General features: G+C 45.2%; 1 non-coding gene across 1 annotated transcript; it reads left to right on the forward strand.

Moving 5' to 3' along the window:
* The first annotated feature begins 8,428 nt into the window (after positions 1-8,428).
* LOC115896701 lies at positions 8,429-8,558 on the forward strand. The gene has a single exon (XR_004056603.1). It is a non-coding gene; the product is annotated as a small nucleolar RNA SNORA76 (small nucleolar RNA).
* The last annotated feature ends 5,963 nt before the right edge of the window (positions 8,559-14,521 follow it).

Below are 14,521 nucleotides of genomic sequence, written 5' to 3' on the forward strand. Positions count from 1 at the left end.
AAAACACACACACACACACACACATATTGGCCATGCATAGTTGCTCACACCTGTAATCTCAGCACTTTGGGAGGCCAAGGCAGGTAGATCACTTGAGCTCAGGAATTTGAGACCCGTCTGGGCAACATGATGAAACCCCATCTCTACAAAAAATACAAAAATGAGTGGGGTGTGGTAGTGCTTGCCTGTAGTCCCAGATACTTGAGGAGCTGAGGTGAGAGGATGGCTTGAGACCGGCAGGTCGAGGCTGCAGATAAGCCATGTTCGCACCTCTACACTCTAGCTTGGGCTAGAGAGTGAGACTGTCCACCTCTCTCTCTTTCTTTCTCACTCCAGGGGACACCCCAAACCCAGTAATGCTGTAGATCTATATATATCTACATATATATAGATTAGGCCAGGTATAGTGACTTGTGCTATAATCCCAGCCATTTGAAAGGCTAAGATATACATACATATAGATTAGGCCAGGCATAGTAACTCATGCCTGTAATCCCAGCTATTCGGGAGGCTAAGACAGGAGGACCACTTAAATCCAAGAGTTTAAGACCAACTTGGGCAGTATAGCAAGATCTGTCTCTCTCTCTCTCTCTCTCTCTCTCTCTCTCTCTCTATATATATATATATATATATATATATGAAGCTCTATGTCAGTGTGCAAGCATGTCAAGTGGTGAACTTTAGTATAAGTGTAACCAAGTGGTGGCCCAGTCATTTCATGGGGATCTTTCCTAACCATCAATATTTTTTCTGTTGGGCTGATCCATTCCTCAGAAACCATTCTCTTACCTCACTTAGAAGGGTATAAGTCCAGCTGCCAGCCTTTTGGGGACTGGGTGGGAGAAGGTGACTGGAGGTCTTACCATTTGGTATGCAGAATTTCACTTAAAGCCCCTCTCAGCTTGCCTGGTCTCCTGAAATCCAGAAACCATTTAGTTCAGTCACTCCATAATATAAACCTCTAGTCATCTGCCAGGACCAAGGAGAGGTTGTGCTCTCACTGCACTCAGCTGAGCAGGATGGAATCAACCAATTCTTTTCTTTTTAAAATTATTTTTATATTTTAAAAATATTTTCATCCAGCTCAAAATGTCAACAACCAATTCTTTTTTTTTTTTTTTTTTGAGACAGGGTCTCACTCTGTCACCCAGGTTGGGGTACAGTGGCATGATCATAGCTCACTGCAGCCCCAACCTCCCAGGCTCAAGTGATCCTCCCACATCAGCCTCCTGAATAGCTGAGACTACAGGCACCCACCACCATGCTCGGTTAATTTTTATTTTATTTTATTTTATTTTATTTTATTTTATTTTATTTTATTTTAGAAACAGGGTCTCACTATGTTGCCTAGGTCTCAAACTCTTGGGTTCAAGCGATCCTCCCTCTGCAGCCTCCCAAAGTTCTGGGATTACAGGTGTGAGCCACCGTGCCTGGCCATCACGCATCTTTTAAAAACCATTGTTTTGGCAGAGCTTGAGGAAGTAACCAAGACACGTGTGTATTAGTCTGTCATGTTAAATCACTAGTTAAATCATGTTCACCCTCTGTGAAACACTGCCTTCTCTTTTCTGAGATACCACCCATCAGTTCTCCTGCCTCTCTGGTGTTCCCAATATTCTTAGATGGCTTTTCTTCCTATGCTCCATCTTTAAATATGGAAGGCCCGTATCTTGCTTCTAGGCACTTACTCTTCTGTATGTTCCTTCCCTAGATGGTCTCATCTGTGTCAGGCATAAAAGGCCCTCTACAGCAAAAAGGGATTATATCTCCATCCTGACCTCTCTGTCTAGCAGACTAGTTGACCTTGCCTCTTGTATATCTTTTTTTTTTTTTTTTTTGAGACAGGGTCTCACTCTGTCACTCAGGTTAGAGTACAGTGGTGTGATCATGGCTCACTGCAGCCTCAACCACCTGAGCTCAAATGATCCTCCTGCCTCAGCTTCCCAAGTAGCTAGCATCACAGGTGCATGCCTCCACACCAGGCTAAATTTTTAAAGAATTTTTTGTAGAGATGAGGTCTCACTATGTTGCGCTGGCTGTGTCCTCTATAACAGTAAACAGCAGAATTCATTTTCTTCCTTCCTTCCTTCCTTCCTTCCTTCCTTCCTTCCTTCCTTCCTTCCTTCCTTCCTTCCTCCTCCTCCCTCCCTCCCTCCTTCTCTCTTTCTCTCTTTCTCTCTTTCTCTCTTTCTCTCTTTCTCTCCTTTCTTTCTTTCTTTCTTTCTTTCTAGAGGGAGTCTCACTCTGCCACCCAGGCTGGAATGCAGAGGCTCACTGCAACTTCTACCTCCCAGATTCAAGTGATTCTCCTGCCTCAGCCTCCCAAGTACCTGGGATTACAGGTGCCCGCCACCATGCCTGGCTAATTTTTGTTTTTTTAGTAGAGATGGGGTTTCACCATGTTGGCAAGGCTGGTCGCGAACTCCTGACCTCAGGTGATCCACCCACCTCAGCCTCTCAAAGTGCTGGGATTATAGGGATGAGCCACCATGCCTGGCCGCAGAATTCGTAATATCCTATCCAAAACCTGCTACCCTCTAAACAGTGGTCATCTCTTGGTCTTTTCTATTTCAATTACTCAAGCCAAAACCCAGGAGTCATCCTTGATTCCTATTTCTCTCACTCAAGCATGCAAACCATTAAGACCTAGCAACTCCACTTCCACACATATGCTGGCCCATCCCTTTGTGTCCATCTCTGATAGTCCATCCAAGCCATCATCTTTCCTGGTCTCTTACAATAGCCTCTTTCTGGCCCCCTTGCTTCTCTTCTCCCACTTCTCCTTCATCCTCCCTTTACCCCATATATTCTCCCCATAGTGGCTAAGATAATCTTTTTGTTCATTTGTTATTATTTTTGCCTTATTTTCCTATAATTAGAACTTTGCCATTCTTTTTCTTTTCTTTTTTTTTTTTTTTAAACAGGGTCTTGTTCCATCACCCAAGCTGGAGTATTGGAGTGCAGGGGCGTGATCATGGCTCACTGCAGCCTTGACCTCCCAGACTCAAGCAATCCTCCCACCTCAGCCTCCTAAGTAGCCGGGATTACAGGTGTGCACTACCACACTTGGCTAATTCTTGCATTTTTTTGTAGAGACAGGGTTTCACCATGTTGCCCAGGCTAACCTTGAACTCCTGGGCTCGAGACATCTGCCTGCCTCAACCTCCCAAAGTGCTGTGATTACAGGCGTGAGCCACTGCACCCAGCTTTACTTTACCATTCTTACATTACTTTTAACTATTCTTTTCTTTCTTTTTTTTTCATATTTACCCTATGTTTTTTTTTTTCTTTTTCAACTTTTATTTTAGAATTGGGGGTACATGTGCAGATTTGTATACAATGTATACAAATTGTATACAATGTATACAATTTGTATACAAAGGTATATTGCATGATGCTTAAGTTTCTGATTGAAAGATAAATCAGATCATGTCCCACCTTGGCTTAAACCCTGCAAAGGCTTCCAGTGCACTTATGATAGCCCAGACTCCTTACCTTGGTTTACAGTACCTGTATAATCCTACCCTTTCCAACATCGTCAACCTCATCTCTACTACTCCCCTTCTAGACTCTAGCCACACTGGCTTTTCTGAATATGACAAGCTCATTTCTATCTTTGTGTTTTTCACAGACTACTTCCTTTACCTGGGATGTTCCCCTTATTGTCATTTAAGCCTCAGTTTAAATGTCACCTCCTCAGAGAAACAATTCCTGACCAAAGTCTAAAGTAGCTACCAAACCACTCTATTTGTGTCACTTTCTTTTAATTTTCTTCCTACCACTTAGGTTTACCTGGTTTGTTCCCTCTGCTTACTTATTGGCTTGTTTAGCCTCTCTCCGACTGGAGTGTAAGTTTCATGAGAGCGGGGATCTGATCTGTTTTAGTCAGAGCAATACCCTTAGCATCTAGAGCAGTAACTGATATGAAGTCGACATTATTAACTTGGTCAGGAGAGGGAACATTGAGTATTAATAGTTCCCTGAGGAGAAAAGTTGGGAGCCTTTGTTTGTTTGTGTGTTTGTTTGTTGTTGTTGTTTGAGACGGAGTCTTGCTCTGTTGCCCAGGCTGGAGTGCAGTGGTGATCTCAGCTCACTGCAAACTCCACCTCTCGAGTTCAAGTGATTCTCTTGCCTCAGCCTCCCGAGTAACTGGGATTATAGGCATGCACCACCACATCCAGCTTATTTCTTTATTTTAGCAGAGATAGGGTTTCATCATGTTGGCCAAGTTGGTCTCAAACTCCTGACCTCAAGCGATCCGCCTGCCTTGGCCTCCCAAAGTGCTGGGATTACAGGAGTGAGGCACCTGGCCAGAAGTTTTGAGTGTTACAAAGAGAGCAGGTAACCCATAGTGGATATACTAATTAAGCCCTGATAACTAGCATTCTGAGTAGAAATGAGTCTATGTAGGAGTAGGTACATAGTTGGCGGTATTTCTCAAGCTCGGCACTATTGGCATTATTGGCATCCTGGGCTGGATAATTCTTTGTGTATGGTGGGGAGGCCGTGAAGGCTAACCTGTGCATTGCAAGATGTTTAGCAGCATCACTAGTTTCTACCCACTAGATGCCATCCCAGTTGCGAAAACTCAAAATGTCTCTAGACATAACCAAATGTCTCTCATGGGACAAAACATTCCCCAGTTGAGAACTACTTGATTAAAAGATGTTCCAGCTGGGCACAGTGATTCATGCCTGTAATCCCAGCACTTTGGAAGCTGAGGCAGGTGGATCATCCGAGGTCAGGAGTTTGAGACCAGCCTGACCAACATGGCGAAACCCCATCTCTACTAAAAATACAAAAATTAGCCAGGCACAGTGGCAGGCACCTGTAATCCCAGCTACCCGGGAGGCTGAGGCAGGAGAATCGCTTTAACCTGTGAGGCGGAGGTTGCAGTGAGCCGAGATTACGCCACTGCACTCCAGGGTAGGAGACAGAGTGAGACTCTGTCCCAAAAAAAATAGTAAAAATAAAAGTAAAAAATAAAAGATGCTCCATTTTGCATTAGTCAAAAATAAGTCTTCACTTTTGTCTGGTAAAATCCGGGCATCCAAGGGTCATTCAAAGTTCATGGTATTTTATCAGCTTCAGTAGTTAGAGCCTATGGCAATGAAACAACAGTTTTGATCATTCCTAAGCAAGTGCTATTGTAAGTGAAAAATTAATTTTTATAGTCCCTCTTCCTGAGACAATAGGATAACCTCACAAAGGGTCAACACATGATCAGGTTCTGAGATCTTTGCTACCATCTTAGTTTCTTTCAGATGCCATTCTCACAAGAGTCCATTTTGTTATTGGAGTAATTTTAATTTTTTGTTGTAGAATTGCTGGATGCATAAAACAGGATGATGGCTGCACCACAACTGGCACTTCAAAACCCGTGAACAGGCCAGGCGTGGTGGCTCACGCCTGTAATCCCAGCACTTTGGGAGGCCGAGGTGGGTGGATCACTTGAGGCCAGGAGTCAAAGACCAGCCTGGGCAACATGGTGAAATCCTGTCTCTACTAAAAATACAAAAATTAGTTGGGTGTGGTGGCGCGCGCCTGTAATTCCAGTTACTCAGGTGGCTGAGGCGTGAAAATCGCTTGAACCCAGAAGGCGGAGGTTGCAGTGAGCTGAGATCACATTACTGTACTCTGGTCTGGGAAACAGAGGGAGACTATCTCAAAAAAATAAACTAAAATAAAATTTTAAAACTATAGCATGCTAACAAAAAATAAACAAGCAAATACGTAAAATAAAATTTCACGGCTGGGTGCAGTGGCTCACGTTTGTAATACCAGCACTTTGGGAGGCCAAGGTGGGTGGATCACCTGAGGTCAGGAGTTCGAGACCAGCCTTGCCAACTTGGCGAAACCCCATCTCTACTAAAAATACACAAATTAGCCAGGTGTGGTGGCACACGCCTGTAATCCCAGCTGCTGGGGAGGCTGAGGCATGACAAACACTTGAACCTGGGAACCAGAGGTTGCAGTGAGCCGAAATTATGCCACTGCACTCCAGCCTGGGCAACAGAGTGAGACTCTGTCTCAAAGAAAAATAAAATCAGCAGATGAAGCGTGGGCAAGTATTTAAAAAAACAAAAACAAAAAAACCTGCTAACAACCGGGCACAGTGGCTCACACCTGTAATCCCAACACTTTGGGAGGCTGAGGCAGGCAGATCACCTGAGGTCAGGAGTTTGAGACCAGCCTGCCAATGTGCTGAAACCCTGTCTCTCCTAAAAATACAAAAATTAGCTGGCCATGGTGGCGGGTGCCTGTAATCCCAGCTACTCAGGAGGCTGAGGCAGGAGAATCGCTTGAACGAGGAAGCGAAGGTTGCAGTGAGCCGAGATCACACCACTGCACTCCAGCCTGGGCCACAAGAGTGAGACTTCATCTCAAAAAAAAAAAAAAAAAAAAAAAAATACCTGATGGCCAGGCGCGGTGGCTCACGCCTATAATCCCAGCACTTTGGGAGGCCTAGGCGGGCGGATCACGAGGTCAGGAGATCGAGACCATCCTGGCTAACACAGTGAAACCCCATCTCCACTAAAAACCAAAAAAATATAAAAAATTAGCCAGGCATGGTGGCGGGCACCTGTAGTCCCAGCTACTCGGGAGGCTGAGGCAGGAGAATGGCATGAACCCGGGAGGCGGAGCTTGCAGTGAGCCGAGATCACCCCACTGCACTCCAGCCTGGGAGACAGAGCAAGACTCCATCTCAAAAAAAAAAAAACCTGCTAACAATAACTTGACAACAGCAATCATTAGCAACAAGTTAAATAATGTTTATAGTACATCCCAAATCAGCAAAAGCCCAAATCCCGCTAAAAGATTCCACAGATGAGTCTGGGCAGCATGGTGAGAACCCCTCTCCACAAAAAGTTTAAAAATTAGCTGGGCATGGTGTTGCACACCTGCAGTGCCGGCTACTTGGGAGGCTGAGGCAGGAGGATTGCTTAAGCCTGAGAGGTCCAGGCTGCACTGAGCCGTGGTTGCACCACTGCACTCCAGCCTGGGTGACAGAGAAAGACCCTGCCTCAAAAAAAGAAAAAAGAAAGACAAGAAAAAAAGATTCCACAGATTGGTTTTCCCCACCTTGACTTGAATTGGCTTAGTTCTTGGATTTTATTTCATTTAATCTTCCCACCGCAGCCTCCTGAGTAGCTGGGACCACAGGCATTGTACCACCATGCCCAGCTAATTTTTATTTTTTGTAGAGACAGGGTCTCACTACATTGCCCAGCCTGGTCTGGAACTCCTGGGCTCAAGCAATCCTCCCACTTCGGCCTACCAAAGTGCTGAGATTATAGGCATGAAGCACCGTGCCCAGCCTATTCTTGGATTTTGCACTGAGATCTCTTGATTTAGTTGGAAGCGCTTCTCCAAATGCAACAGCTGTTAGTAGGTGGTATTAAGCAGCACCTTGTTTAGTCAGTAAATAACCTAAAGTGATTCTATTGTCCAGCATGATTGCAGCGAATGAGTTAAGAGGTTTTTTTGTTCAGCAAGTATAGCAGACAATCTTGTCTATACAATTTCATTTGCCAGTTCCACCGGAAAGGGCACTTTCTTTTTTTTTTTTTTTTTTTTTTTTTTGAGACGGAGTCTCGCTCTGTCGCCCAGGCTGGAGTGCAGTGGCCGGATCTCAGCTCACTGCAAGCTCCGCCTCCCAGGTTTACGCCATTCTCCTGCCTCAGCCTCCCGAGTAGCTGGGACTACAGGCGCCCGCCACCTCGCCCGGCTAGTTTTTTGTATTTTTTAGTAGAGACGGGGTTTCACCGTGTTAGCCAGGATGGTCTCGATCTCCTGACCTCGTGATCCGCCCGTCTCGGGCCTCCCAAAGTGCTGGGATTACAGGCTTGAGCCACCGCGCCCGGCCGGAAAGGGCACTTTCTAACACAGCATTCTAAACTAGGCACCTCCAATGCAAGGTTGAGACTTATACATGAAGGGATGGAAACCACTGTGTCTGACTGCTAATTGAAGATTTGTATTTCAACAGGCATAGGGTTGACAGAACATTAGGTCATCTGAGAGACTAGCAATATTATTAAATTCCCAAAATGGCATATAAACCACTTCCAGAGGCCTCATTCCTTCTTCTCGTCAAGACCTACATTAATGGTAACATTACTGACCGGGCACAGTCGCTCCCACGTGTAATCCCAGCACTTTGGGAGGCCGAGGCAGGTGGATCACGAGGTTAAGAGATCGAGACCATCCTAACCAACACGGAGAAACCCCGTCTCTACTAAAAATACAAAAATTAGCTGGGCGTGGTGTGTGTGCCTGTAATCCCAGCTACTCTGGAGGCTGAGGCAGGAGAATCGCTTGAACCCGGGAAGTGGAGATTGCCGTGAGCCGAGATCGTGCCACTGCACTCCTGCGTGGGCGACAGAGTGAAACTCTGTCTCAAAAAAACAAAAACAAAAACAAAAACGCGCTGCCTTTGTACACACCGCGCCTCCTTGTGGCGCCTGGGGTCAGGCTGCAGCAGCGCCAGAGCACGTGCTTGCGTATAACTGGGGCCACCTGGCCCCCCGCGGATGGTCCTTTTAACAAGGAGATGGGGGGAAAAAATTGATAGTTAATGTGTCCGCTTTTTTTTTTTTTTTTTTTTTTTTTTTTTTTTTTTTTTGATACTGATCCTGGCTTTGTCGCCCAGGCTGGAGTGCAGTGGCGCGATCTCAACTCACTGGACAACCTCTGCCTGCTGAGTAGCTGGAACTACAGGCGTGCACCACAACGCCAGTCTAATTTTTTTGTATTTTTAGTAGATAGGGTCTTGCCATGTTGGCCAGGCTGGTTTCGAACTCCTGACCTTAGGTGATCCACCCACCTGGGCCTCCCAAAGTGCTGAGGTTACAGGCCTGAGCCACCACGCCTGACCTATAGCTAATGTGTCAACTTTTATAAATGAATATAAATATGTCTCTCAAACTTAAAGTATATTTTCACTAAAAAAATAGCAAAATATAATCCCAGCACTTTGGGAGGCCGAGGCGGGCGGATCACAAGGTCAGGAGATCGAGACCATCCTGGCTAACATGGTGAAACCCCGTCTCTACTAAAAAATACAAAAAACTAGCTGGGCGAGGTGGCGGGCGCCTGTAGTCCCAGCTACTCGGGAGGCTGAGGCAGGAGAATGGCGTGAACCCGGGAGGCGGAGCTTGCAGTGAGCTGAGATCCTGCCACTGCACTCCAGCCCAGGGCCACAGAGTGAGCCTCCGCCTCAAAAAAAAAAAAAAAAAAAAAAAAAAAAAAGCAAAATAGAGCTGGGTGCAGTGGCTCATGCCCGTAATCTCCAGCATTTTGGTAGGCCAAAATGGGAGGATCACTTGAGGCCAGGAGTTCAAGACCAGCCTGGTCAATATAGTGAACCCCCATCTCTATAAAAAAAAAAATAAATAAATAAAAGAGAAAAGCAAAATAGAGCTTTTGAATTGTCCATTTAAAAAAATATTCTGGGTTTGGCAGATAAAATAGCTCTGACAAAAGTTTTGGGTTAGTTAAAACACTAGAAGCCCAACTCGGGAGGCTGAGGCAGAGAGCATAATTAAGTGAGCTGAGATTGGCCACTCCTCAGCCGGGTGACAGCAAGACTCTCTCAAAAAAAAAAAAAAAAAAAAAAAAAAAAAAAAAAAAAAAAAAAAAAAAAAAAAAAAAATCTAGAAAATGCCAAGCAAATTTAATTATTTTTATTATCTCTTCTTTTATAAGATGAAGTAGTAAATCTTTGTAGTTTCCTTGAAATACAATGGAAACCCAGGAAACCCCTAAGGCATTTAAAGGGTGTAAAAGTCATCTTAATTATTTCATAATTCCAAATATACAGCCTGAATTTGAGGAAAGGACTATCAAAAAGACTTGTCAGAACAGAATTAAAGATCACAGTGAATTCACAATAGCAAAGACTTGGAACCAACCCAAATGTCCACCAATGACAGACTGGATTAAGAAAATGTGGCACTGGGCGCGGTGGCTCACGCCTATAATCCCAGCACTTTGGGAGGCCCAGGCGGGCAGATCACCTGAGGTCAGGAGTTCGAGACCAGCCTGACCAACATGGAGAAACCCCGTCTCTAAAAAAAACACAAAACTAGTCAGGTGTGGTGGCGCATGGCTGTAATCCCAGCTAGTTGGGAGGCTGAGGCAGGAGAATCACTTGCCATTGCACTCCTGTCTGGGCAGCAACAGCAAAACTCACCATGGAATACTATGCAGCCATAAAAAAGGATGAGTTCATGTCCTTTGCAGGGACATGGTTGAAGCTGTAAACCATCATTCTCAGCAAACTATCATAAGGACAGAAAACCAAACACCACACAGTCTCACTCATAGGTGGGAACTGAACAATGAGAACACATGGACACAGGGAGGGGAACATCACACACCGGGGCCTGTCGGAGGGGTACCAGGCTGGAGGAAGGACAGCATTAGGAAAAATACCTAATGTAAATGACGAGTTGATGGGTGCAGCAAACCAACATGGCACATGTATACCTATGTAACAAACCTACACATTATGCACATGTACCCTAGAACTTGAAGTATAATAAAAAAAATTTAAAACTTTTAAAAAAAGATCAAAATGAATGGGTACAAAAATACAATTAGATAGAAGGAATAAGATCTAGAGTTCGGTAGCCTAGATCTGGCCTAGGGTGGCTATAGTTAACAATAATTTATTGTATATATTTCCTTTTTTTTTCTTTCTTTTTGAGACAGAGTCTGCAGTGGCGCGATCTCGAATCACTGCAGCCTCCGCCTCCCAGGTTCAAGCGATTCTCCTGCCTCAGCCTCCCGAGTAGCAGGAATTACAGGTTTGTGCCACCATGCCTGGCTAATTTTTGTACATTTTGTAGAGATGGGGTTTCGCCATGTTGGCCAAGCTGGTCTCAAACTCCTAAGCTCAAGCAATCCTCCCACCCTGGCCTCCCGAAGTGCTGGGATTACAGGCATGAGCCACCACACTCGACCTTTTTAAAAATTTTTTTTGAGACAAGGTCTTGCTCTGTCACTCCGGTTGGAGTGCAGTGGTACAATCTCAGCTTACTGCAGCCTCAACCTCCCAGACTCAAGCGATCCTCCCACCTCAGCCCCCTGAGTAACTAGGACTACAGGTACACACCACCAATCCCAGCTAATTTTTGTATTTTTTGTAGAGATGGGGTTTGCCAGGTTGCCCAGGCTGATCTTGGACCCCTGGGCTCAAATGATACTCCTGCTTTGGCCTCCCAAAGTGCTGGGATTACAGGCATGAACCACTGCACCCAGTCTGTATATTTCAGAATAACTAGAGGAGTGGAGTTGGAATGTTTCCAACACAAATAAATGATAAATGTTTGAGGAGATAAATATCCCAATTACTCTGATTTGATCATTACACATTGCATGCTTGTATCAAAATATAACATGTACCCCATAAATATGTACAACTATTATGTATGCATAAAAATTAAAAATAAACATGACAAAATGTACCATTAAGAATATTAGTCCCCCCCAAAAAATAAAAACAACAAAAGAAGAAAAAAAGAAAAAACAAAAAAAAAATAAATAAAAAGAAGAATATTAGTCTGAGGCCAGGTGCAGTGGCTCTGGTGAACCCAGAGGTTAAGACTGCAGTAAGCCATGTTTGTGTCCCTGCACCCTAGCTAGGTAATAGAGACCCTGTCTCAAAACAAAAATAAAACTGGGCAAAGGCTGGGCGGGGTGGCTCATGCCTTTAATATTCCCAGTGCAGCCGGGTGTGGTGGCTCACGCCTGTAATCCCAACACTTTGGGAGGCCGAGATGGGTAGATCACAAGGTCAGGAGTTCGAGACCAGCCTGGCCAATATGGTGAAACCCCGTCTCCACTAAAAATACAAAAATTAAGCTGGGTGTGGTGGCGGGCACCTGTAGTCCCAGCTACTTGGGAGGCTGAGGCAGGAGAATCACTTGAACCTGGGAGGCAGAGGTTGCAGTGAGCCGAGATTGAGCCACTGCACTCTAGCCTGGGCAACAGAGTGAGACTCCGTCTCGAAAAAAAAAATATGTATATATATATACACACACACACGTGCACACGCACATATATATACATGTATATACACACACATATATACATGTATATATATATTCCCAGTGCTTTGTGAGACCAAGAGTTTGAGATAAGCCTTGGAAACATAGTGAGATCCCATCTCCACAAAAAAATAAAAAATAAAAAAATTAGCTGGGCATGGTGGCTCACACCTATAGTCCTAGCTACTTGCGAAGCTGAGGCAGAATTGCCTGAGCTCAGGAGTTTGAGGTTACAGTGAGCTATGATCACACCAGTGCATTCTAGCCTGGGTAACAGAGTGAGACCCTATCTCAAAAAACAAAACAAAACAAAAACTAGGCAAAATACCTGAACAGATACCTCACCAAAGAAGTTATACAGATGAAAATCACAGAAAAAGATACTCAATATCATATGTCATTAGAGAATTGCAAATCAAAAAACAATGAGTTACAACTACATACCTATTAGGACAGCTACAATTTTTGTTGTTGTTGTTGTTGTTGTTGAGACGGAGTCTCGCTCTGTTGCCCAGGCTGGAGTGCAGTGGCCGGATTTCAGCTCACTGCAAGCTCCGCCTCCCGGGTTTACGCCATTCTCCTGCCTCAGCCTCCCGAGTAGCTGGGACTACAGGCGCCCGCCACCTCGCCCGGCTAGTTTTTTGTATTTTTAGTAGAGACGGGGTTTCACCGTGTTAGCCAGGATGGTCTCGATTTCCTGACCTCGTGATCCGCCCGTCTCGGCCTCCCAAAGTGCTGGGATTACAGGCTTGAGCCACCGCGCCCGGCCTACAATTTTTTTTAAAAACTGATAACACCAAATGCTTGTGAGGATTGCTGATGGAAATGCAAAATGATACAGCAGCTTTGGAAGACAGTTTGGCGGTTTCTTACAAAAGTAACCATACTCTTACTATATGATCCAACAGTCTTGCTCCTTGGTATTCACCCAAATGAGTTTAAAACTTATGTCCACTCGGCCGGGTACAGTGGCTCACGCCTGTAATCCCAGCACTTTGGGAGGCCGAGGCGGGCGGATCACGAGATCAGGAGATCGAGACCATCCTGGCTAAACCCGTGAAACCCTGTCTCTACCAAAAACACAAAAAATTAGCCAGGCGTTGTGGCAGGCGCCTGTAGTCCCAGCTACTCGGCAGGAGAATGGAGTGAACCCAGGAGACGGAGGTTGCAGTGAGTTGAGATCGCACCACTGCACTCCAGCCTGGGCGACAGATATAGGCTCCATCTCAAAAAAATAAAAATAAATAAATAAATTTTTTAAACTGGAACACAGAGGATAAGTAACCCTGCCTCACCCCTTGCCTCTCGCCCCTGCATGAGGCGAGGCAGGATTGATCAAACCCAGAAAAACTGAGGATGGATGCTGAACACAGAACTGAAGAATGAATGGGAATTACCTGAATAGAACCCAGAGGCTTGAGTGTAAGAAGAGGCGGGCATTCTAGGCAGAGGAGAGCAATGGCAAGCATCCGAGTAGGAGGGTAGAACTATGATGACAGAAGACTGAATAACGATCAAATGAAACCAAATGATTGGGCGCCTTCTTTCGGATCCTTGACTTCCAGGGCCAGCAGTCTCTATTGGCTCTTATACCGTTGCTCTATGAGGTATCAATGTTTTTGTCCTTCAGCCTCCCCTCCAATTGCTGAGCTCCTGGTGTGTTTTGAGGAGTAGAAGGCAAAAAGAACCCTCTTGTTTTTCTTTGGATCCAGAGAGAGATTGAGCAAATGAAAAAGCAAATGGGGTAAAATGTCTTTTTGTTTAGTTTTTCTTGATCTTCCCATGAGAGGCAAATACATGTTAAGGATAGTTGAATCTGGGTAAAGGGTACAGAAATGTTCCTTACAAGATTTTTGTTGGCAACTGGTCTAAGTATGAAATTATTTCCAAATAGGAAGCTAAAAAAAACAAAACAATTGGCCTTGGGAAACTGGCCAATCTTGAAGTAATCAAGTAATATTGTTAAGGGACAATCAGTATTGTGAAAACAACACGAATACGCCCCCTCCTTCCCCCTCAAAAAAAACCCCTAAATTCTGTTCCCCTGTTGCTAATGTGTGATCCTGGCAAAGTCACCTAGGCCGCTGAGCTTCAGTTCCTCCACCCCAGAGAGTTGTTGCAACGATCAAATGAAAGAATGTATATCAAAGCCTTTCATGAACTATATTATCGCTGCTACCGTAGAAATGGAAAGTGTACAACAATAATTTGGACTAGATCCAAAACTACTTTTGACACTTCTGAGACTGTGGCCGCGCCACTGTCACCTTCCAGAGGTCAGCAGGCCTTTCCTGAGCTGGCATTGGCAGCGCACACTCTTGCCCGATTCACCTTTCCAGGTGGGCGGTGCTCGCGCTGCTCGGCTCTCCAGGTGGCCGCGGCAGCCGCCCGAGAGCGCAGGCGCGGAGGCAGACCACGTGAGAGACTGGCCTCGCCTTCCGACCTAGCCTCACTCTGGCCCCGCCCCT

The sequence above is a fragment of the Rhinopithecus roxellana genome, chromosome 3 (assembly GCF_007565055.1).
Source record: "Rhinopithecus roxellana isolate Shanxi Qingling chromosome 3, ASM756505v1, whole genome shotgun sequence".
In the NCBI taxonomy this organism is placed as follows: domain Eukaryota; kingdom Metazoa; phylum Chordata; class Mammalia; order Primates; family Cercopithecidae; genus Rhinopithecus; species Rhinopithecus roxellana.